The sequence below is a fragment of the Entelurus aequoreus genome, linkage group LG28 (genome assembly GCF_033978785.1).
Source record: "Entelurus aequoreus isolate RoL-2023_Sb linkage group LG28, RoL_Eaeq_v1.1, whole genome shotgun sequence".
Lineage (NCBI taxonomy): Eukaryota > Metazoa > Chordata > Actinopteri > Syngnathiformes > Syngnathidae > Entelurus > Entelurus aequoreus.
Genome location: NC_084758.1, coordinates 14,101,793 through 14,125,281, shown reverse-complemented (window position 1 = coordinate 14,125,281; position 23,489 = coordinate 14,101,793).

Here is a 23,489-nt window from a genome sequence, read left to right as displayed (position 1 = left end):
GAATACTGTGGAATTTTGCGATGAAAACCGAGCTTTTTGTATTGGATACAATATGTCCGAATACTTCCGTTTCAATGATTGACGTCACTCGCATACGTCATCATACATAGACCTTTTCAACCGGAAATTAAAATTGCACTTTATAAGTTAACCCGGCCGTATTGGCATGTGTTGCAATGTTAAGATTTCATCATTGATATATAAACTATCAGACTGCGTGGTCGCTAGTATTAGCTTTCAGTAGGCCTTTAAACAATGTAACAAGGTTTTCCAAAATAAGAGAACAACTTCAACTCAAGTTATGGAAAAAAAATAAGTGCCAACATGGCACTACCATATTTATTATTGAAGTCACAAAGTGCATTATTTTTTTTAACATGCCTCAAAACAGCAGCTTGAAATTTGGGACATGCTCTCCCTGAGATCATCCTGATACCCACTACAACTATGGGAAATACTATACTTTGACTTTCACAAAGTGCATTATTTTTTTTTTTAAACATGCCTCAAAACAACAGCTACAAAAACAATGACAATGACAGCTTCAGTCCAGAGTATACTAGAGTAATAAAGTACACAATAACATAGTCCTCCTTTAGTGCAAGACTGCCTGGTATACTGTATAACAGGGAATTATAAACTGGGCTCAATCTGCCCTGCTCTAGCGTATTTGTATGAGTAACACAAATGTTCTGCAAGCTAGTGGTGAGTGCTTGAAGTGGCCTAGCAGTCAGTCAGAGCTTCTGAAATGCTGCGTTGAGACAGGGCACCTCCGTTCACTGCAAGCTGCAAAGTGTGCGCCATGCAGGGCAGACCAGCCACACCAAACTCCACCGTAGATTTTGCCTTACTGCGTGCGTTGTCCCTGACCACAACGTGGGCTTTCGCCTTGGGGTGGTTTTTGTTGTATTTTAGTTTTTTCTCAGCGGAGTCTTTAAGCGACAACTGTGTGGTACTACTTTTTTTCGCTGTTTGCTTTTCATCCATCTTCCGCTTGTATTCATCGTGTATCTCCTTAAACATTGATTAAATGATGATTACCAGGAAGACTTTGATTTGGATGCGCGGTACCGTGAGTAGCTGCGGCTTCCAAAAATGTAATCGCTTGCCCGTACGTGCATGCCGTTATATGCATGCCACGTACGTAACTTTGGGGTCTTTCGGGTGAAATATGTGATGTATAAACTTTAGGGGGGTGAACTGCTCTTTGGGCTGTGGGATTGAGTGTGTTGTGCAGGTGTTTGATTTGTATTGGCGGGTTATATGGACGGGAGGGGGGAGATGTTCGTTGGATTCATTTGTGGTATATTAAATATAAATTTGATCGTGTTGTGGCTATAAGTTATATATGTCTTGTGTTTATTTACTGTTAAACTTGTTCAAAGCTGAATATCAGGTCCCACCCGTGACCATACTTGCCAACCCTCCCGAATTTTCCGGAAGACTCCCGAATTTCAGTGCCTCTCCCGAAAATCTCCTGGAACAACCATTCTCCCGAATTTCTCCCGATTTCCAGCCGTACTTAAGGCACGCCCCCTCCAGGTCCGTGCGGACCTGTCGTCACGTCCGCTCTTTACTTCAAACTTCAGAACCGACTCCCACACTTGCCGTAAGGGTGCGCAATACAACGTAAACCGTTGGCCAACCAAAAAGTTACTTTTTGGTTGGCCAACGGTTGATCATATCGCGATATTGCCATATTTTTGCTGAAAGGATTTAGTAGAGAACATCGACGATAAAGTTCGCAACTTTTGGTCGCTGATAAAAAAAAGCCTTGCCTGTACCGGAAGTAGCGTGACGCCGCAGGTTGAAGGGCTCCTCACATTTCCCCATTGTTTACACCAGCAGCGAGAGCGATTCGGACCGAGAAAGCGACGATTACCCTATTAATTTGAGCCAGGATGAAAGATTCGTGGATGAGGAACGTGAGAGTGAAGGACTAGTGTGCAGTGCAGGACGCATCTTTTTTCGCTCTAACCGTAACTTAGGTACAAGCTGGCTCATTGGATTCCACACTCTTCTTTTTCTAAAAAGTTACTTTTTGGTTGGCCAACGGTTTATGTTGCATTGCGCACCCTGAGTGTGGGAGTCGGTTCTAAAGTATGAAGTAAAGAGACGTGACTTCATCACCACGCCTGGTTATTGACTCCAACCCAGGATATTACACTGCACATACCTACGCTCCTTCAAAGGCTGTGCTACTGGCTGCAAAGCATTGCACTTTCAAATACAACAATGAGTAGAGAGAGGAGTGTTATGTGTGTATATGTGTAAATAAATGAACACTGAAATTCAAGTATTTATTTTATTTATATGTATATATGTATAATGAAATACATATTTATATATAGCTAGAATTCACTGAAAGTCAAGTATTTATTTTATTTATTTATATATATGTATAATAAAATACATATTTATATATAGCTAGAATTCACTGAAAGTCAAGTATTTATTTTATATATATATATATATATATATATATATATATATATATATATATATATATATATATATATATATATATATAAATAAATAAAATTGTCAGGGCATGGACTGTGATGCAGTTTCCTGCGTGTGTTGCTTTCCCGAGATGCAAACGAGCTGAAGCGGACATAGCGTGGAGGTAAGGACATGATTTTATTTTACACTAACAAAGCTCAAAAAGTTATAAACAAAAGGCGCTCACAGCGGAGGTAAAAAGACTATGAAAACAAAAGGTGCGCAAATAGGCAGAAATACAAAACTAGACTATGAAACAAAAGACATGCACGTGGGCACAAAACTATGAACAATAAACAAAAACTTACTTGGCATAGAAAGTTCAGCTGGAACTATGGAAGCATGGGTAAAAGTTATCTAGTGAAGAGAAGGTGATGTTGCCAGGAAGACAGCCTGGCAACTGGGAGCTTAAATAATAGTGACAGCAGGTGCGTGACTCAAAATGTGAAAACGTGAGACAGGTGTGTGTGAGTCCAAACGTGGAACAGGTGAAACTAATGAGTAACCATGGGAACAAAACAAAACCAGGAAGTGAAACCAGGAACTAAGGAAGTCCAAAACTAACAGCATAACTAAACAAAACATGATCCGGACCATGGATCATGACAGAACCCCCTCCTCAAGGACAGATACCAGATGTCCAAAACCCAAAAAATTAACAAGAGTCATGGGAGGGCGGGAGGGGGACATGGCGGTGGGTCGCCAGACCACGTGTCCCCGAATCCACCGGGGCAGAATCAGGTGCCGGCGACGCGTAGACCGCCGCTGTACCTGACGAGGTGGGCGACCCGGGAAGGGCCACATCCGTGGCTGACGAGGAGGTCGGCGCACTTGGCGTGGCGGACGACCAGGTAGCGGCCATATCCGTGGCCGACAAGAAGGCAGGCGAGGTCTTGGCTTGGGTCAGGGTCTTGGTCTTGGCTTGGGGGGTCAGGGTCTTGGTCTTGGCTTGGGGGGTCAGGGTCTTGGCTTGAGTCTTGGCTTGGTGGGTCTTGGCTTGAGTCTTGGCATGGGGAAGCTACTGGCGGCACTTGGCGGCGTGGAGCAGCTACTGGCGGCACTTGGCGGCGTGGAGCAGCTACTGGCTGCAATTGGCGGCGTGCTGCTACCTGAGCTTGGCGTGGTGCTGCTACCTGAGCTTGGCGTGGTGCTGCTACCGGAGCTTGGCGTGGTGCTGCTACCGGAGCTTGGCGTGGTGCTGGTTCTTGGCGTGGTGCTGCTACCGGCAGCACTGGAGCTAGCCTTGGACTTGGTGCTGATACAGGTGCTAGCTGTGGCTTCGGTGGAGGTGGCCTAGCTGGGGGTTGCGGCTTAGCCGGCCGAAAAACCGGTGGCGGCGGCCGTGTTGGAGGCTGTGGCTTGGCGGGCCGAAAGACTGGTGGTGGCAGCCGTGCTGGAGGCTGTGGCTTGGCATGGTGATGCTGAGCCACCCCACCTGAAAAGTTCCAAGCCCTAGCCCCCCCCTCAAGGAGCGGATACCAGACGCGCTCCCCGCTGTCTGGAACCGTTTTTTGGGGTGGGTGGAGGGAGGTCAGGAGGGGGGTAAAATCCTCCCCTATAAATTGTCCAAAATGTCTTTCTTTTTGTACCTGGGATTGAGTGGGTGAAAAAAAAATGTTTTGTGACTTGGGCGTGGCTTGAGTCCTGGGGGGCGGGGCATTAAAACTGGGTGACTGTGAGGGACTTGCTCTAATGTCCAAAATCATGTTCTGATAATGTTTGATCATAGAAAAAGAGTCCTTTGTTGAGGGCAGGTGATCGAAAGTAAAAGAGTTCAAAGAAAAAAAATCTTTAGCTGTGATGTCATCCTCTGGTGATGGCGTGACGTCATCCTGGAGCAGCGGGGCTGGCAGCAGCCTGCTTCCGCCCGGAGTGGGAGGAGCTTGCGGGAGTGACGTGTCCTGCCGGCTCGGAGAAGCTCTTCCTGATGGCTTCCGCTTTTGCCGGCGCTTCCGGGAATGGAGCGACGCGCCAACGTCGTCGGGCCACACGGAGCTTATCGGAATAAGTTTTCCTCTTGGACTCCACATGAGGTCTTGATCCGCCATGGCTCCAAGTGCCTCCCACTTTCCTTCCTCCATCGATTGCCAGTCGTTTGCGGAATAGCTTTTTGCTGGCAACATAATGTCAGGGCATGGACTGTGATGCAGTTTCCTGCGTGTGTTGCTTTCCCGAGATGCAAACGAGCTGAAGCGGACATAGCGTGGAGGTAAGGACATGATTTTATTTTACACTAACAAATCTCAAAAAGTTATAAACAAAAGGCGCTCACAGCGGAGGTAAAAAGACTATGAAAACAAAAGGTGCGCAAATAGGCAGAAATACAAAACTAGACTATGAAACAAAAGACATGCACGTGGGCACAAAACTATGAACAATAAACAAAAACTTACTTGGCATAGAAAGTTCAGCTGGAACTATGGAAGCATGGGTAAAAGTTATCTAGTGAAGAGAAGGTGATGTTGCCAGGAAGACAGCCTGGCAACTGGGAGCTTAAATAATAGTGACAGCAGGTGCGTGACTCAAAATGTGAAAACGTGAGACAGGTGTGTGTGAGTCCAAACGTGGAACAGGTGAAACTAATGAGTAACCATGGGAACAAAACAAAACCAGGAAGTGAAACCAGGAACTAAGGAAGTCCAAAACTAACAGCATAACTAAACAAAACATGATCCGGACCATGGATCATGACAGAAATACTTGAATTTAAGTGAATTCGAGCTATAAATATACTCCTCCCCCTTAACCCCGCCCCCCCAAATCTCCCGAATTTGGAGGTCTCAAGGTTGGCAAGTATGCCCGTGACTCCTTAATTTGCGTAGTGGCAGCGACACCCGGAGAACTTGGGTGTGTTTGTTACAAATGGTGGATAAAATAAATTCAGAATGTTCATCGTGGTCCTTCTTTGTAAAAACTAAGTTTGAAGAGTTTCTTGAAGTGGATCATATTAGTACATTGTTTAATTTCTTTGCTTAACCCATTCCATAATTTAATTCCACATACTGATTTACTGAAGGTCTTAAGTGTTGTACGTGCGTACAAATGTTTTAAATTACATTTACGCTTTGCATTAGCTGCACTACTGTTAGAATAATTATGCATATATTATCACACAACTCTTATGCTTAAGGGCCGTTGCTATAGTTATTATTAATTGTGCTGAAGTGGTATTTTTCTTTGTCTGTGCAAAGCTGGCAATCCAAAAGATTGCAAGCCGTCTCGTATCAGTGTTGTGTCCAGACTCGGCCTGCTGACTGCCAAGGCCGAACACCGCCGTGACGCAGACAGCGCAGAGACAAGGCGATATCACCAGCGTCAACACATTTGCATTTTTGTATAATCATATATTGTGTCTAAATCAGTGGTTCTTAACCTTGTTGGAGGTACCGAAACCCACCAGTTTCATATGTGTATTCATCGAACCCTTCTTTAGTGAAAAATAAAATGTTTTATTTATTTTTTTGTTCAAATTCAAGACAAAGTTATGTTTTTTTTACTAGTGCACAAAATGAATCGTGAATGAACATCACCTTGTTCAAAGAACAAAACCAACACAGTGCATGAACTCACAACAAATTACACACTTGCAAATCAGATGGAAAATTAGAGGGAACATTGTTTGGGGGTATCCATAATACTTAGACTTAGACTTCCTTTTTATTGTCATTCAAATGTTAACTTTACAGTACAGATATGCCGATAGGGAGAAGTTTTTATTTACACGATTGTTTGATTGAATGAAACTTGTATTAGTAGATTGCACAGTACAGTACAGTACATATTACGTACAATTGACCACTAAATATTAACACCCGAACACGATTTTCAACTTGTTTAATTAAGTCGGGGTCCACGTTAATCAATTTGTGAGTCTGGTGTGTCTTGACCGCTGCGGCGGAGGCTCTGCCGAACCCCTGAGGCCGACTCACCGAACCCCTAGGGTTCGATTGAACCCAGGTTAAGAACCACTGGTCTAAATGGAGCTGTCGAGATTAACCCCATTCCCTCAGCGACAGCTTTAGTGATGTAACCAGGGACCTCCCAAATAAATAGAGGAAGCACGCGGGCTGGACTTTTAGAGCGTAGTTTGGGTCTGTAACTAGAATACAGCCCAAAACACATGTCTCCTCACTAAACCAAATTGAACTCTGTCTCTGCATGATTCCTTGCTTCTCGTCTGTTTAATAGATGTCATCAGTGTTTGAACCTGACAACTATGCAAAGCGTGCAGAAAGCCTCCAGAAGCCTGCGAGCCGGACTTTATCACAAATGATCAAGCGAAAAAGACCGAGCATAGACATCAGTGTTTCCCACACATTAATTTATTTGTGGCGGCCCGCCACGAAATAATTACGTCCGCCACAAATAAATAAAAAAATATATATATATTTTTTTTCGTCCTGTCCAGCTTCTCAGGCAAATCATATAGTTGATGTAGATGCCCATATAGGCTGTTCAGATTTACTTTACAAAAGAGAAGTGTAGGATACTTCTCTTGTTGCCTTATTTGTATTTGACCACTACTGTTTTCTGTTTATTTGTTACTGACTGTGGCAGGACACCTCTGCCTCTGTTTCACTTTATGTTGCTGGTAAATAATATGGTTGTAGTAGTAGGCTAAAGTAAAATTATTTAGTATGCACTAATTAAAGGGGCAGAGCTTTAAGAGACATTTTAGCTTTTATATTTTATAAGATGTATTTTTTGTAAGAACCACAATTAATAAATATATTTCAGTGAATAACTTATTGTTCAAATCTGTATATAAATATGTACATAAAGTGTTGTAATTATATTGTAAAATGGATGGATGGACGTTTAAAACAAAACTGTTATTATTAATTAGTAAGTATACATTTTTTGAGCCTTTTTAGAGAAAATCATATCATTCTAGTAAATTATGCAAATTACTCGATGATGACATGGTGACCACGCCCATAGCCACGCCCCCACCGCCACAGGTAACTTGGCAGTTTATGGGAAACACTGGACACTCTTCCTGCCCTTTTGGTGAAATGCATAAACCAGTGATGGTCAAAGTGTCGCAGAGGGGGCATCACACAAAATAGAAAGAGAAAATGGCATGAATAAATGAGAAAAAGATGAGCCCCAAAACACCTGGAGAGAGTGGTTTTAAGACAGTAGAGGAGATCACCACATCTAAGGATGGGTATCCAAAAAGAGTGTTAATTCCTTGCCATTTTGACAAACGGGTCCCTTAACCATGACGTCATTACGCAACGTGCATAGTGACGACAGATCGCAAAGTGGCGATGCCGGAGCGGAACAACACTTAGGACTAACACTAGAAAAAAGTATTGGGACACTTAGGATTAACATTAGACAAAAGTATTGGGACACTTAGGACTACCACTGGACAAAAGTTTTGGGACACTTACGACTACCACTAGACAAAAGTATTGGGACACTTACGACTACCACTGGACAAAAGTATTGGGACACTTAGGCCTAACACTAGACAAAAGTATTGGGACACTTACGACTACCACTAGACAAAAGTATTGGGACACTTACGACTACCACTGGACAAAAGTATTGGGACACTTAGGACTAACACTAGACAAAAGTATTGGGACACTTACGACTACCACTGGACAAAAGTATTGGGACACTTACGACTACCACTGGGCAAAAGTTTTGGGACACTAAGGACTAACACTAGACAAAAGTATTGGGACACTTACGACTACCACTGGACAAAAGTATTGGGACACTTAGGACTAACACTAGACAAAAGTATTGGGACACTTACGACTACCACTAGACAAAAGTATTGGGACACTTACGACTACCACTGGGCAAAAGTTTTGGGACACTAAGGACTAACACTAGACAAAAGTATTGGGACACCTACACAAAAGTATTGGGACACCTACACAAAAGTATTGGGACACTAAGGACTAACACTAGACAAAAGTAATGGGACACTAAGGACTAACACTAGACAAAAGTATTGGGATACCTAGACAAAAATATTGGGACACTAAGGACTAACACTGGACACCCCCCCTAGAGGGGGGGGGGGGGGGTTACCCACATATGCGGTCCTCTCCAAGGTTTCTCATAGTCATTCACCGACGTCCCACTGGGGTGAGTTTTTCCTTGCCCGTATGTGGGCTCTGTACCGAGGATGTCGTTGTGGCTTGTACAGCCCTTTGAGACACTTGTGATTTAGGGCTATATAAATAAACATTGATTGATTGATTGATTGATATTGGGACACTTAGGAGTTACAGTGGACACAAGTATTGGGACACTAAGGACTAACACTGGACAGAAGTATTGGGACACTAAGGACTAACACTGGACAGAAGTATTGGGACACTAAGGACTAACACTGGACAAAAGTATTGGGACACCTAGACAAAAGTATTGGGACACTTAGGACTAACACTGGACAAAAGTATTGGGACAATAAGGACTAACACCAGACAAAAGTTTTGGGACACTAACGACTAAAACTGGACAAAAGTATCGGGACACTTAGGACTTACACTGGACAAAAGTATTGGGACACTAAAAACTAACACTGGACAAAAGTATTGGGACACTAAGGACTAACACTGGGCAAAAGTATTGGGACAATTAGGACTTACACTGGACTAAAGTATTGGGACACTAAGGACTAACACTAGACAAAAGTATTGGGACACCTAGACAAAAGTATCGGGACACTAAAGACTAACACTGGACAAAAATAATTGGGATACTAAGGACTAACACTAGACAAAAGTTTTTGGACACTTAGGACTAGCACCAGCTAAATATGCGGGCCCGACCAACGCTGCTTGCAGCTTTAATTATAAATGAAAGTCGTTTTTAAAAAATTTTTTTTTTAAGTGCTCCTATGTAATCCCAGAAGCAGTAACGCTAGCACGTCGTCTGAACACAGAAGGTATTACCTCCCCGCCTGTCATGTTAGAGCTATTTGTTCAATTGAAATGAATGCCTTCTCATTTAGATGAGCATGACGAGAGAAAGATTCAGACTGGTACTCGCTCCAGTTCACGTCTGCCGCTAGACACATTTCACCGAGCAGTGACTGCGTTTGTGGTCAAAAGCTTGCACCCATTTGCTACAGTAGACACTCTTAATATTCGTTAAGTGAATGATCAGTTGTAATCAGCGAAAAGTTGCATGTTTTCCTCCAACATTTGTCATATTATATAGGTGAAACTCCAAAAAATAGAATATCCTGTATTAATAAGTAAGTCCATTCATGTCAGCAATTAACTCCAAATGTGAAACTACCGTATTTTCCGGACCATAAGGCGCACCGCCAATGAATGGTCTATGTTCGATCTTTTTTCATATATAAGGCGCACCGGATTATACGGCGCATTAAAGGCCTACTGAAATGAATTTTTTTTATTTAAACGGGGATAGCAGATCCATTCTATGTGTCATACTTGATCATTTCGCGATATTGCCATATTTTTGCTGAAAGGATTTAGTAGAGAACATCGACGATAAAGTTTGCAACTTTTGGTCGCTGATAAAAAAAGCCTTGCCTGTACTGGAAGTAGCGTGACGTCACAGGTTGAAGGGCTCCTCACATTTCCCCATTGTTTACACCAGCAGCGAGAGCTATTCGGACCGAGAAAGTGACGATTACCCCATTAATTTTGAGCCAGGATGTGGATGAGGAACGTGAGAGTGAAGGATTAGAATGCAGTGCAGGACGCATCTTTTTTCGCTCTGACCGTAACTTAGGTACAAGCTGGCTCATTGGATTCCACACTCTCTCCTTTTTCTATTGTGGATCCCGGATTTGTATTTTAAACCACCTCGGATACTATATCCTCTTGAAAATGAGTCGAGAACGCGAAATGGACATTCACAGTGACTTTTATCTCCACGACGATACATCGGTGAAGCACTTTAGCTACGGAGCTAACGTGATAGCATCGTGCTTAAATGCAGATAGAAACAAAAGAAATAAACCCCTGACTGGAAGGATAGACAGAAGATCAACAATACTACCATCAGGAGACACCGAACCAAACACTGGACCTGTAACCACACGGTTAATGCTGTGTCGCCTGTCGAAGCCTAGCAATGCTGTTGCTAACGACGCCATTGAAGCTAACTTAGCTACAGGACCTCATCAGAGCTATGATAAAAACATTAGCGCTCCAACTACGCCAGCCAGCCCTCATCTGCTCACCAACACCCGTGCTCACCTGCGTTCCAGCGATCGACGCCGCGACGAAGGACTCCACCCGATCATCGATGCGGTCGGCGGCTAGCCTCGGATAGCGCGTCTGCTATCCTCAAAGTCCTCCTGGTTGTGTTGCTGCAGCCAGCCGCTAATACACCGATCCCACCTACAGCTTTCTTCTTTGCAGTCTTCATTGTTCATTAAACAAATTGCAAAAGATTCACCAACACAGATGTCCAGAATACTGTGGAATTTTGCGATGAAAACAGAGCTGTTTGTATTGTGATACAATGTGTCCGAATACTTCCGTTTTAACCATTGACATCACGCGCATACGTCATCATACATAGACGTTTTCAACCGGAAGTTTAGCGGGAAATTTAAAATTGCACTTTATAAGTTAACCTGGCCGTATTGGCATGTGTTGCAATGTTAAGATTTCATCATTGATATATAAACTATCAGACTGCGTGGTCGGTAGTAGTGGCTTTCAGTAGGCCTTTAAAGGAGTCATATTATTATTTTATTTTTTTTAAATGGAAAACACTTGCCCGGAAAAGGGTGGAGTGCCATCTCCGGGTTGGGGAGGAGACCCTGCCCCAAGTGGAGGAGTTCAAGTACCTCGGAGTCTTGTTCACGACTGAAGGAAGAGTGGATCGTGAGATCGACAGGCGGATTGGAATGCTGTATCGATCCGTTGTGGTGAAGAAGTAGCTGAGCCGGAAGGCAAAGCTCTCAATTTACCGGTCGATCTACGTTCCCATCCTCACCTATGGTCATGAGCTTTGGGTTATGACCGAAAGGACAAGATCACAGGTTTAAGCGGCCGAAATGAGTTTCCTCCGCCGGGTGGCGGGGCTCTCCCATAGAGATAGGGTGAGAAGCTCTGCCATCCGGGAGGAGCTCAGAGTAAAGCCGCTGCTCCTCCACATCGAGAGGAGCCAGATGAGGTGGTTCGGGCATCTGCTCAGGATGCCACCCGAACGCCTCCCTAGGGAGGTGTTTAGGGCAAGTCCGACCAGTAAGAGGCCACGGGGAAGACCAAGGACACGTTGGGAAGACTATGTCTCCCGGCTGGCCTGGGAACGCCTCGGGATCCCTCCGGAAGAGCTGGACAAAGTGGCTGGGGAGAGGGAAGTCTGGGCTTCCGTGCTTAGGCTGCTGCCCCCGCGACCCCACCTTGGATAAGCGGAAGAAGATGGATGGATGGATGGATGGATGGATGGATGGATGGATGGATGGATGGAAAACACTTCCTTGTGGTTCTTTGGTCAAAATGTTGCATAGATGATATTTTACAGATCATCTTCAAGCCGCTTTCTGACAGTTGCTTCAGGATGCACCGTTTTGTGGGCGGGTCTTATTTACGTGGCTCACTTTCGGCAGCGTCTTCTCCCCGTCATCTTTGTTGTAGCGGTGTAGCGTGCAAGGGCGGGAGTGGAAGAAGTGTCAAAAGATGGAGCTAACTGTTTTAATGACATTCAGACTTTACTTCAATCAATAACGGAGCAGCATCTCCTCGTCAGGAAACCGGCACTCTAATAACTAAAGTTCCTTGGGTGAATAATGTTAACTCACTACACCGGTATGTTTTAGCGCTTTCATAGCGAGTTTACTGACATATATAAGTAAGAACTTTACACTACTTTATATCAGAAATGGCAACAGCGGAGGATGAATGTCCCATAACAAGAAGATAGAGAAAAAGAAGGTTATGGACTACACAGACTACAAAAGCGGGTGCGCGCAATTTTTCAGGACTCATGCAGATCCCAAATACAGATCAGCAGGTACCAGAAGGTAAGAAAAGTTGCTGTTGCATAATATTGCGAAACAAAACACAAGATAATATGTCTTACCTTATACACACACCATAATAATACTCCTATGTTAAAGCATAGTACAATCCATCAAGCGGTGCAGCTTCATAGCTTGAAAAAGTCATACTAAAACATTTTAATAGATTTTTGAGCGCCGTGTGTAATGTTTTATATTTTCAATGGAACATATAAAATGTTGGTGTTGTTTACTTGAGTGATATTGCAGTCTACACGTATCTCTTGTGTGTGACTGCCATCTATTAGTTACATCTTTTTCACCATGTACCAAATAAAACAGCTTTTAGGTCGGTAAGCACAACCAGAATTATTCCGTACATTAGGTGCACCGCGTTATAAGGCGCAATGTTGAGTTTTGAGGGATTTTTTTTTTTTTAAGTGCGCCTTATAGTCCAGAAAATATGGTTATATGTGATATAAACTCATTACACGCCAAGTGAGATATGCCAATTTAAAAAAATCATAGTTTACAATTTCTGAAACCCTACATTTTCTGAGGTTTTCAGTTTCCTAGTTTTCAGTTTTCATAAACTGTAAGCCATAATCATCCAAATTATATTAAGGCTTGACATATCTCACTTAGCATGGAATAAGTTAACATCCAATGTTACATTCGTGTGTAATTTTCATATGATTTATTTTGTTGAATTCTACGGAATAATTTTAATTTCTTATATTTTCGCAAAAGTTTTTTTTTTCTATGCTGCGTAAGACCTCATTGTAGGCTTTACAAGGTCATGTTACCTCTAAACCGAGATGAGTTTGCTAGGTGTAGAATTGAGCTGCATTTTTAAATTAAAAAAAAAACTGCTGTTCTAAATGTGTCCACTGGATGTCGCAATAGCAATTATTTTAGGCAAGCTAATAGTAAGTATACCAAGCTAGAGGTACACATTAAAGAGGGGCTGCGACTCCTCCCCCTCGACTCAACGTAAAACAAACTGGAGTAAAATAAACAATTGGTGACCCCACTTCAAATGTTGCATGAGACCCTGCACATTGATATATTCTGTGAAAATTGTCTTCTGTGCAAATTTATACAAAGTGAACAGTGTGTGATTTACCACAAAACTGTCAGTCTTTTAAGTTTTTTTTTATTTTTGGTTTGTTGAAATTGTTCACACATTGCACAGCTTTTATTTTTCTATCAATACACAGTAGTGTTGTCCGGATACCTAATATTTAAAATAATATAAATGTATTTCGATACTTTTGTAAATAAAGGGGACCACAAAAAATGGCATTATTGGCTTTAATTTAACAAAAAATCTTACAGTACATTAAACATATGTTTCTTATTGCAAGTTTGTCCCTAAATAAAATAGTGAACATACTAGACAACTTGTCTTTTAGTAGTAAGTAAACAAAGGCTCCTAATTTAGCTAATGACATATGCAGTCATTTTCTATTCTATTATTTTGTCAACATTATTAAGGACAAGTGGTAGAAAATGGATTATTAATCTACTAGTTCATTTACTGTTAATATCTGCTTACTTTCTCTTTTAACATGTTCTATTTACACTTCTGTTAAAATGTAATGTATCTGTTGTTTGATACTTTAGTTTTGGCCGATACCACAAATTTAGGTATCGATCCGATACCAAGTAGTTCCAGGAACATACATTGGTCATATTCAAAGTCCTCATGTGTCCAGGGATGTATTTCCTGAGTTTCTAAACATAACATGAATTTGGAAAAAACATCTATGTAATCATAGTAGTATCGACTAGATACGCTCCTGTACTTGGTATCATTACAGTGGATGTCAGGTGTAGATCCACCAATGGTGTTTGTTTACATTCAGGTACGGCGTCATTAGCGGTGACGCAGGGATGATACTTGTAAGAAACGTACTTTATTTGTCGCCATGGAGGCGAGGATTAGTGATTTAGAAGTAGCTAAAACACTGCAGACTGCGGATGGACATTAGCCGCTAGCTAGCTAGACTTAAAGCACCTCTTCCTGAGGGCGTTTCAGTGTTATAACTTCACTTTTGTACGTTTTTAAGCCAAAATGCGTACATTCTCCCTTTTCTGTCTACACACTGTGTCTGCTTGTAAGTACTCTGTGATTGTGCGCTGCCGAACATGCTCGTCTGCTCGTAAACCAGCAATGACACGACGTGACAGCGACGAGGGTGCGGGGGACCGATACTTTTTAGAGGCGGTATAGTACCAAATATGATTCATTAATATCGCGGTACTATACTAATTCTGTACAACCCTAATACACAGTGATGCCTAGAAGGCAGGGAGTAATCAATCAATCAATGTTTATTTATATAGCCCTAAATCACAAGTGTCTCAAAGGGCTGCACAAGCCACAACGACATCCGCGGTTCAGCGCCCACATAAGGGCAAGGAAAAACTCACAACCCAGTGGGACGTCGATGAGAATGACTATGAGAAACCTTGGAGAGGACCGCAGCCGGAGTTCTTTGAACGCAGATTTCTTGCCGGGACATATGGTACAATACAATCGACAAGATAGGCTGGAGGTAGACCGTGTAGTATTTTATACGTAAGTAGTAAAACCTTAAAGGCCTACTGAAAGCCACTACTAGCGACCACGCAGTCTGATAGTTTATATATCAATGATGAAATCTTAACATTGCAACACATGCCAATACGGCCGGGTTAACTTATAAAGTGCAATTTTAAATTTCCCGCTAAACTTCCGGTTGAAAACGTCTATGTATGATGACGTATGCGCGTGACGTCAATCGTTGAAACGGAAGTATTCGGACACATTGTATCCAATACAAAAAGCTCGGTTTTCATCTCAAAATTCCACAGTATTCTGGACATCTGTGTTGGTGAATCTTTTGCAATTTGTTTAATGAACAATGAAGACTGCAAAGAAGAAATCTGTAGGTGGGATCGGTGTATTAGCGGCTGGCTGCAGCAACACAACCAGGAGGACTTTGACTTGGATAGCAGACGCGCTATCCAACGCTAGCCGCCGACCGCATTGATGATCGGGTGAAGTCCTTCGTCGCTCCGTCGATCGCTGGAACGCAGGTGAGCACGGGTGTTGGTGAGCAGATGAGGGCTGGCTGGCGTAGGTGGATAGCTAATGTTTTTAGCATAGCTCTGATGAGGTCCCGTTGCTAAGTTAGCTTCAATGGTGTCGTTAGCAACAGCATTGTTAAGCTTCGCCAGGTTGGAAAGCATTAACCATTAAGCATTTTCTGTCTATCCTTCCAGTGAGGGGTTTATTTCTTTTGTTTCTATATGCAGTTAAGCACGATGCTATCACGTTAGCTCCGTAGCTAAAGTGCTTCGCCGATGTATCGTCGTGGGGATAAAAGTCACTGTGAATGTCCATTTCGCGTTCTCGACTCTCATTTTCAAGAGGATATAGTATCCGAGGTGGTTTAAAATACAAATCCGTGATCCACAATAGAAAAAGGAGAGAGTGTGGAATCCAATGAGCCAGCTTGTACCTAAGTTACGGTCAGAGCGAAAAAATATGCGTCCTGCACTGCACTCTAGTCCTTCACTCTCACGTTCCTCATCCACGAATCTTTCCTCCTGGCTCAAATTAATGGGGTAATCGTCGCTTTCTCGGTCCGAATCGCTCTCGCTGCTGGTGTAAACAATGGGGAAATGTGAGGAGCCTTTCAACCTGTGACGTCACGCTACTTCCGGTACAGGCAAGGCTTTTTTTATCAGCGACCAAAAGTTGCGAACTTTATCGTCGATGTTCTCTACTAAATCCTTTCAGCAAAAATATGGCAATATCGCGAAATGATCAAGTATGACACATAGAATGGATCTGCTATCCCCGTTTAAATAAAAAAAAATCATTTCAGTAGGCCTTTAAAGTCACATCTTAAGTGCACAGGAAGCCAGTGCAGGTGAGCCAGTATAGGTATATATATATATGTATATATATATACCGTAAAAAGTTTGGGGTCACATTGAAATGTCCTTATTTTAAATGAAGATAACTTTAAACTAGTCTTAACTTTAAAGAAATACACTCTATACATTGCTAATGTGGTAAATGACTATTCTAGCTGCAAATGTCTGGTTTTCGGTGCAATATCTACATAGGTGTATAGAGGCCCATTTCCAGCAACTATCTTTCCAGTGTTCTAATGGTACAATGTGTTTGCTCATTGGCTCAGAAGGCTAATTGATGATTAGAAAACCCTTGTGCAATCATGTTCACACATCTGAAAACAGTTTAGCTCGTTACAGAAGCTACAAAACTGACCTTCCTTTGAGCAGATTGAGTTTCTGGAGCATCACATTTGTGGGGTCAATTAAACGCTCAAAATGGCCAGAAAAAGAGAACTTTCATCTGAAACTCGACAGTCTATTCTTGTTCTTAGAAATGAAGGCTATTCCACAAAATTGTTTGGGTGACCCCAAACATTTGAAGTGTAGTGTATATATATATATATATATATATATATATATATATATATATATATATATATATATATATATATATAAATAAAGGTATATACAGTATAGGCGTAATATGATCAAACTTTCTTGTTCTTGTCAAAAGTCTAGCAGCCGCATTTTGTACCAACTGTAATCCTTTAAAGCTAGAAATAGGGAGACCCGAAAAGAATACGTTACAGTAACTCAACCCTCTTGAATAGTTTCTATCAAAGTTTGTTGACTTCGCACAGGATTAATAAGTGGAAATGACAAATGAGGTAGTTGATACACAGAAGACTTTTTATTTCTGCTTTATTTCCTAGATGGGCTGTGACTTCAAGTGCAATTGCTTCGTAAATACACTGAGATGAAGTCTAAGCTCATTGTGTCCTTCATGGTGGTTTTGAAGCCGCGCCATTTTTTACCTCAGAATTTTCAAACTAACTTGAAGGATTAATTGTGATATGTACATTTTGTGTTATTTTGCGCCGAAATAAAAACAAAGAAAATAATCTGAAGTTGTCGTAGTTGCATTTTTAAGTTATTATGCCATGATTTTACCTGTACGGCCCACGTGGGAATAGATCTTCCTCCATGCGGCCCCTGAGCAAAAAATGTATTTGACACCCCTGCTCGAAACTATACTAAATTGATGCTAATAGATCTTTTTTCCCCCAAATAAGAATCAATAAGAGAACCGTTAAACAACCTAATCACTATGCAGAATCAAAAGTGGAGTCGGAACCGGAAATATCTTATCAATTCCCATTTAACCCCATCTCTAGTTTGCCAGCGACATAGCCCTCGGGCCAATTCTTAAAAAACAATCTGACCATTTCCACACCTCTTATAATTGAATTAATCATGGTGAAGTCATAAAACAGATTTTTGATATAGGTCATCGGGGCGATGACCCAACATGAAACTAACATTAAATGAATGGAAAGGTGAAAGCTTTAAGAGCAGTGATCTCATCTACGTCTATCGTCATTACGAGAAGATGAGTACCCCGACCTCAACACGCCCATCTTCAGAGTGTGGTCTTTGTTTGAGGGGAAAATCCCTCACTCTACAGATGATGCAAACATTATGTCACCAACACAGCAGAGCAGTGTCTGCTAGCTGGAGCACACAGATTCATACCATGAATTGATTTACTTGGACCCCGACTCAAACAAGTTGAAACGTATTCGGGTGTTACCATTTAGTGGTCAATTGTACGGAATATGTACTGTACTGTGCAATCTACTAATGTGTACAGCTCCACTAATGGACATTGGAGTGTTACTTTCAAAGGCAAAATTAAAGTATTTCTAGAAACATAATTTTATATGGGACTTTATTGTATTATATGTATAGAACATGTTCCAAAAAGAAAAAAGCATAAAACACCAGCAGAATTAGAGATAATACAAGTCAAAGTGATGAAGCTTAGTGTTACGCTCATGACTTGGTGTAACTAAACATTACCCTATAAGATGAAGGCAATTGCATTTTATTGATATTTGAAATCTATTCAATGTTTATAAATGAATATTTAAATATACTAAATGTAAAAAAAGAGAATAAATATTCAAAATAAGATCATTAAATGAAATCTAGTTTGGTTACGCAATCATGAGCGCAACACAAGGTTGTAAAAGTTTCAACTACAATTCTAAATAAGATGTCAAAAGCAAACTGAAATCAAATACACACAGCTTAAAGATTGATCAATACCTATTTAAATTTAGTAATACATAAATATGATGATTTATCAAAATATAAAATAAATATACCTGAACAGAACGCTCATGATGGTTACACCAAAAACTAACGCTATGAATCACGCTTTTCCAAGTTTTTGGGGCATTTTTATGCTATTTCCAAGCATCTCCTTTTTATTATCGTTGATTTTAAATGGTCAAACTAATGCATATTATATATGCATGCCCTAGTAAACAAAAAAAAAGTCATATTTATTTTGATTGTTACATTTTGAAGTACATTTGTGCAGGTGGGTGTGAATGTACCCATTACCAGAGCTGTACACTAATAAAAGTTTCATTCAATCAAAAAAAAAACGTTTGCAGTCAATTATTTGTTTTTTGTAGAATCGGTCTGATAACTGGCAAAACAAAAAAGAGAATGGCTAAAGCTGTGTGTGAAGGTTAAACTTAAACTTAAAAATATCAAGACTCAATTTTAAACCCAAGAGGTACCAAAAAAATGAGGGAACAGGTCAGTAATATTGTTAGTGATTGGTTAATAACATTTTAGTTTTGTCTCATTTTCTACATTTTTTTTTTGTAAAAAATGTTTTCTCCAATGTGCCGCACGCCAATAAAAAAAAAATTGCCAGGGGCCCCAAATGGCCCCTGCACCCCACTTCGGTGTGATAATAAATACAAAACCCAAAACCAGTGACGTTGGCACGTTGTGTAATTCGTAAATAAAAAACAGAATACAATGACTTACAAATCCTTTACAACTTATATATTTAATTGAATAGACTACAAAGACAAGATATTTAATGTTGGAACTGACAAACTATTAATTGTATTGCAAATAATCAATAACTTAGTAATTAATGGCAGCAACACAATGCAAAAAAGTTGGCACAGGAGCATTTTTACCACTGTGTTACATGGCCTTTTCTTTTAACAACACTCAGCAAACGTTTGGGAACTGAGGAGATCAATTTTTGAAGCTTTTCAGGTGGAATTCTTTCCCATTCTTGCTTGATGTACAGCTTAAGTTGTTCAACAGTCCGGGGGTCTCCCTTGTGCTATTTTAGGCTTCATAATGCACCACACATTTTCAATGGGAGACAGGTCTGGACTACAGGCAGGCCAGTCTAGTACCCGCACTCTTTTACTATGAAGCCACGCTGTTGTAACACGTGGCTTGGCATTGTCTTGCTGAAATAAGCAGGGGCGTCCATGATAACGTTGCTTGAAAGGCAACATATGTTGCTCCAAAACCTGTATGTACCTTTCAGCATTAATGGTGCCCTCACAGATGTGTAAGTTACACATGCCTTGGGCACTAATACACCCCCATACCATCACAGATGCTGGCCTTTGATCTTTGCGCCTATGGCCGGATGGTTCTTTTCCTCTTTGTTCCGGAGGACACGACGTCCACAGTTTCCAAAAACAATTTGAAATGTGGACTCGTCAGACCACAGAACACTTTTCCACTTTGCATCAGTCCATCTTAGATGAGCTCGGGCCCAGCGAAGTCGGCGGCATTTATGGGTGTTGTTGACAAATGGCTTTGACTTTGCATAGTAGAGATTTAACTTGCACTTACAGATGTAGTTACTGACAGTGGTTTTCAAAAGTGTTCCTGAGCCCATGTGGTGATATCCTTTACACACTGATGTCGGTTTTTGATGAAGTACCGCCTGAGGGATCAAAGGTCACAGGCTTTCAATGTTGGTTTTCAGCCTTGGTGCTTACATGCAGTGATTTCTCCAGATTGTCTGAACCTTTTGATATTACGGAGCGTAGTTGGTGAAATCCCTAAATTCCTTGTAATAGCTGGTTGAGAAATGTTCTTAAACAATTTGCTCAGGCATTTGTTCACAAAGTGGTGACCCTCGTCCCATCCTTGTTTGTGAATGACTGAGCATTTCATGGAAGCTGCTTTTATACCCAATCCTGGCACCCACCTGTTCCCAATTAGCCTGTTTACCTGTGGGATGCTCCAAATAAGTGTTTGATGAGCATTCCTCAACTTTCTCAGTCTTTTTTGCCATTTGTGCTGGGTTTTTTTTAAAAAAACATGTTGCAGGCATCAAATTCCAAATGAGCTAATATTTGCAAATAATTAAGTTTTCCCATTCGAACGTTAAGTATCTTGTCTTTGCAGTCTTTTTAATTGAATATAGGTTGAAAAGGATTTGCAAATCATTGTATTCTCTTTTCATTTACCATTTACACAACGTGCCAACTTCACTGCTTTTGGGTTGTGTAGAAATACAACGCAAAGCATTTCCAACAAAAATATAAAACTACAATAATGAGGCAATGTAACCAGAATAAAATTGGAATATTGTACACATGTACAAAAAAGCTATAACCTTGAGATTTAAAATAAATTACCGATATAATACTGTGTTTTGAAATAACTAAATGTACTTAAATGTCCTCCTGTGTTAACATTGTTGTATGAAAAAGTATTTGCAGTATTATTCCATAATATGACTTAATGCAGTGTTTTTCAACCCGTGGGAGATTATGTAGATTAACCTATTTGGGTAAAAAATTTTTTTTTGCAAAACCAGTAATTATAGTGTGCAAATAATGTGCCGCTGTTGAGTGTCTGTGCCGTCCGGAGCTCGGCAGCGTAACCATGTAATACTCTTCCATATCAATAGGTGGCAGCCGGTAGCTAATTGCTTTATAGATGTCAGGAACAGGTCGTGTGAGACGACGATGGTTTGTCGTGATCACAATATGCAGACCACAGCGGGAGGCAGCGTGCAGGGGAAACGGTATCTAATGCTTAAACCAAAAATAAACAAAAGGTGAGTGCCCCTAAGAAAAGGGGAAGGCTATTCAGAACGAAACTAAAACTGAACTGGCTACAAAATAAACAAAAACAGAATGCTGGACGACGGCAAAGACTTACAGCGTGTGGAGCAGACGGCGTCCACAAAGTACATCCGAACATGACATGACAATCAACAATGTCCCCACAAAGAATGATAGCAACAACTGAAATAGTCTTGATCGCTAAAACAAAGCAGATGTGGGGAATAGAGTTTAAGGAAGACATGAAACTGCTACAGGAAAATACGAACAAAAGACAAAATGCCACCAAAATAGGAGCGCAAGACAAGAACTAAAACACTACGCACGGGAAAACACCCAAAAACTCAAAATAAGTTACGGTTTTATGTGACAGGAGACCTACTTTGAGACAAGACCTATAGCAGGGGTCACCATTGCGGTGCCCGCGGGCACCAGGTAGCCCATAAGGACCAGATGAGTAGCCCGCTGGCCTGTTCTAAAAATAGCTCAAATAGCAGCACTTACCAGTGAGCTGCCTCTATTTTTTTAAATTGTATTTATTTACTAGCAAGCTGGTCTCGCTTTGCCCGACATTTTTAATTCTAAGAGAGACAAAACTCAAATAGAATTTGAAAATCCAAGAAAATATTCTAAAGACTTGGTCTTCACTTGTTTAAATAAATTCATTATTTTTTTTACTTTGCTTCTTATAACTTTCAGAAAGACAATTTTAGAGAAAAAATACAACCTTAAAAATGATTTTAGGATTTTTAAACACATATACCTCTTTACCTTTTAAATGCCTTCCTCTTCTTTCCTGACAATTTAAATCAATGTTCAAGTAAATTATTTTTTTTTATTGTAAAGAGTAATAAATACATTTTAATTTAATGCTTCATTTTAGCTTCTGTTTTTTCGACGAAGAATATTTGTGAAATATTTCTTCAAATTTATTATGATTAAAATTTAAAAAAAATATTCTGGCAAATCTAGAAATTCTGTAGAATCAAATTTAAATCTTATTTCAAAGTCTTTTGAATTTCTTTTAAAATTTTTGTTCTGGAAAATCTAGAAGAAATAATGATTTGTCTTTGTTAGAAATATAGCTTGGTCCAATTTGTTATATATTCTAACAAAGTGCAGATTGGATTTTAACCTATTTAAAACATGTCATCAAAATTCTAAAATTAATCTTAATCAGGAAAAATTACTATTGATGTTCCATAAATTCTTTTTAAATGTTTTTCAAAATGATTCTAATTAGCTAGTTTTTCTCTTCTTTTTTTCTGTTGAATTTTGAATTTTAAAGAGTCGAAATTGAAGATAAACTATGTTTCAAAATTTTATTGTAATTTTTTTCGTGTTTTCTCCTCTTTTAAACCGTTCAATTAAATATCATTAATTATTAATAATAACAGAGTTAAAGGTAAATTGAGCAAATTGGCTATTTTTGGTAATTTATTTAAGTGTTTATCAAACTGGTAGCCCTTCGCATTAATCACTACCCAAGAAGTAGCTCTTGATTTCAAAAAGGTTGGTGACCCCTGACCTATAGTGATGCATAGTTGGTTATGATTTAAATTCCTATCCAACAATTGCAACAACGACTTTTTATTGTCTACCGAGTTTCATTTTTCTGGTGGTGTGCCTCCGGATTTTTTTAATGAAAAAAATGCGCCTTGGCTCAAAAAAGGTTGAAAAACACTGATTTAATGAATAATACAGCAGGTGGTCTCACAATGTTGCATTTATGCTCTGGTCCTAACTGGTATTTTTCCTGCAGCGCTATGACTTAATTCTCGTAAACGTAACCACCTTGAAAAGGAAAATCAAGAAAAAAAAGTTTGCACACCACAAACTAAGGTAACAACCGGCCACATGGGGGATTTTTTTTTCTCCTTTTATTGTAGTAGTAGTAGTAGTAACATCACAACAACAAAAAATCCCAAGAGCATAGGAAAATGAATGTTGTATGCATTAGCTGATAACTGGTCAGCCCACCCTTTCCAGCCAACAGCTATAAATTCATTTCCACACAGGGGGGGTGCAGAAAGCCAACAGCATCTTCG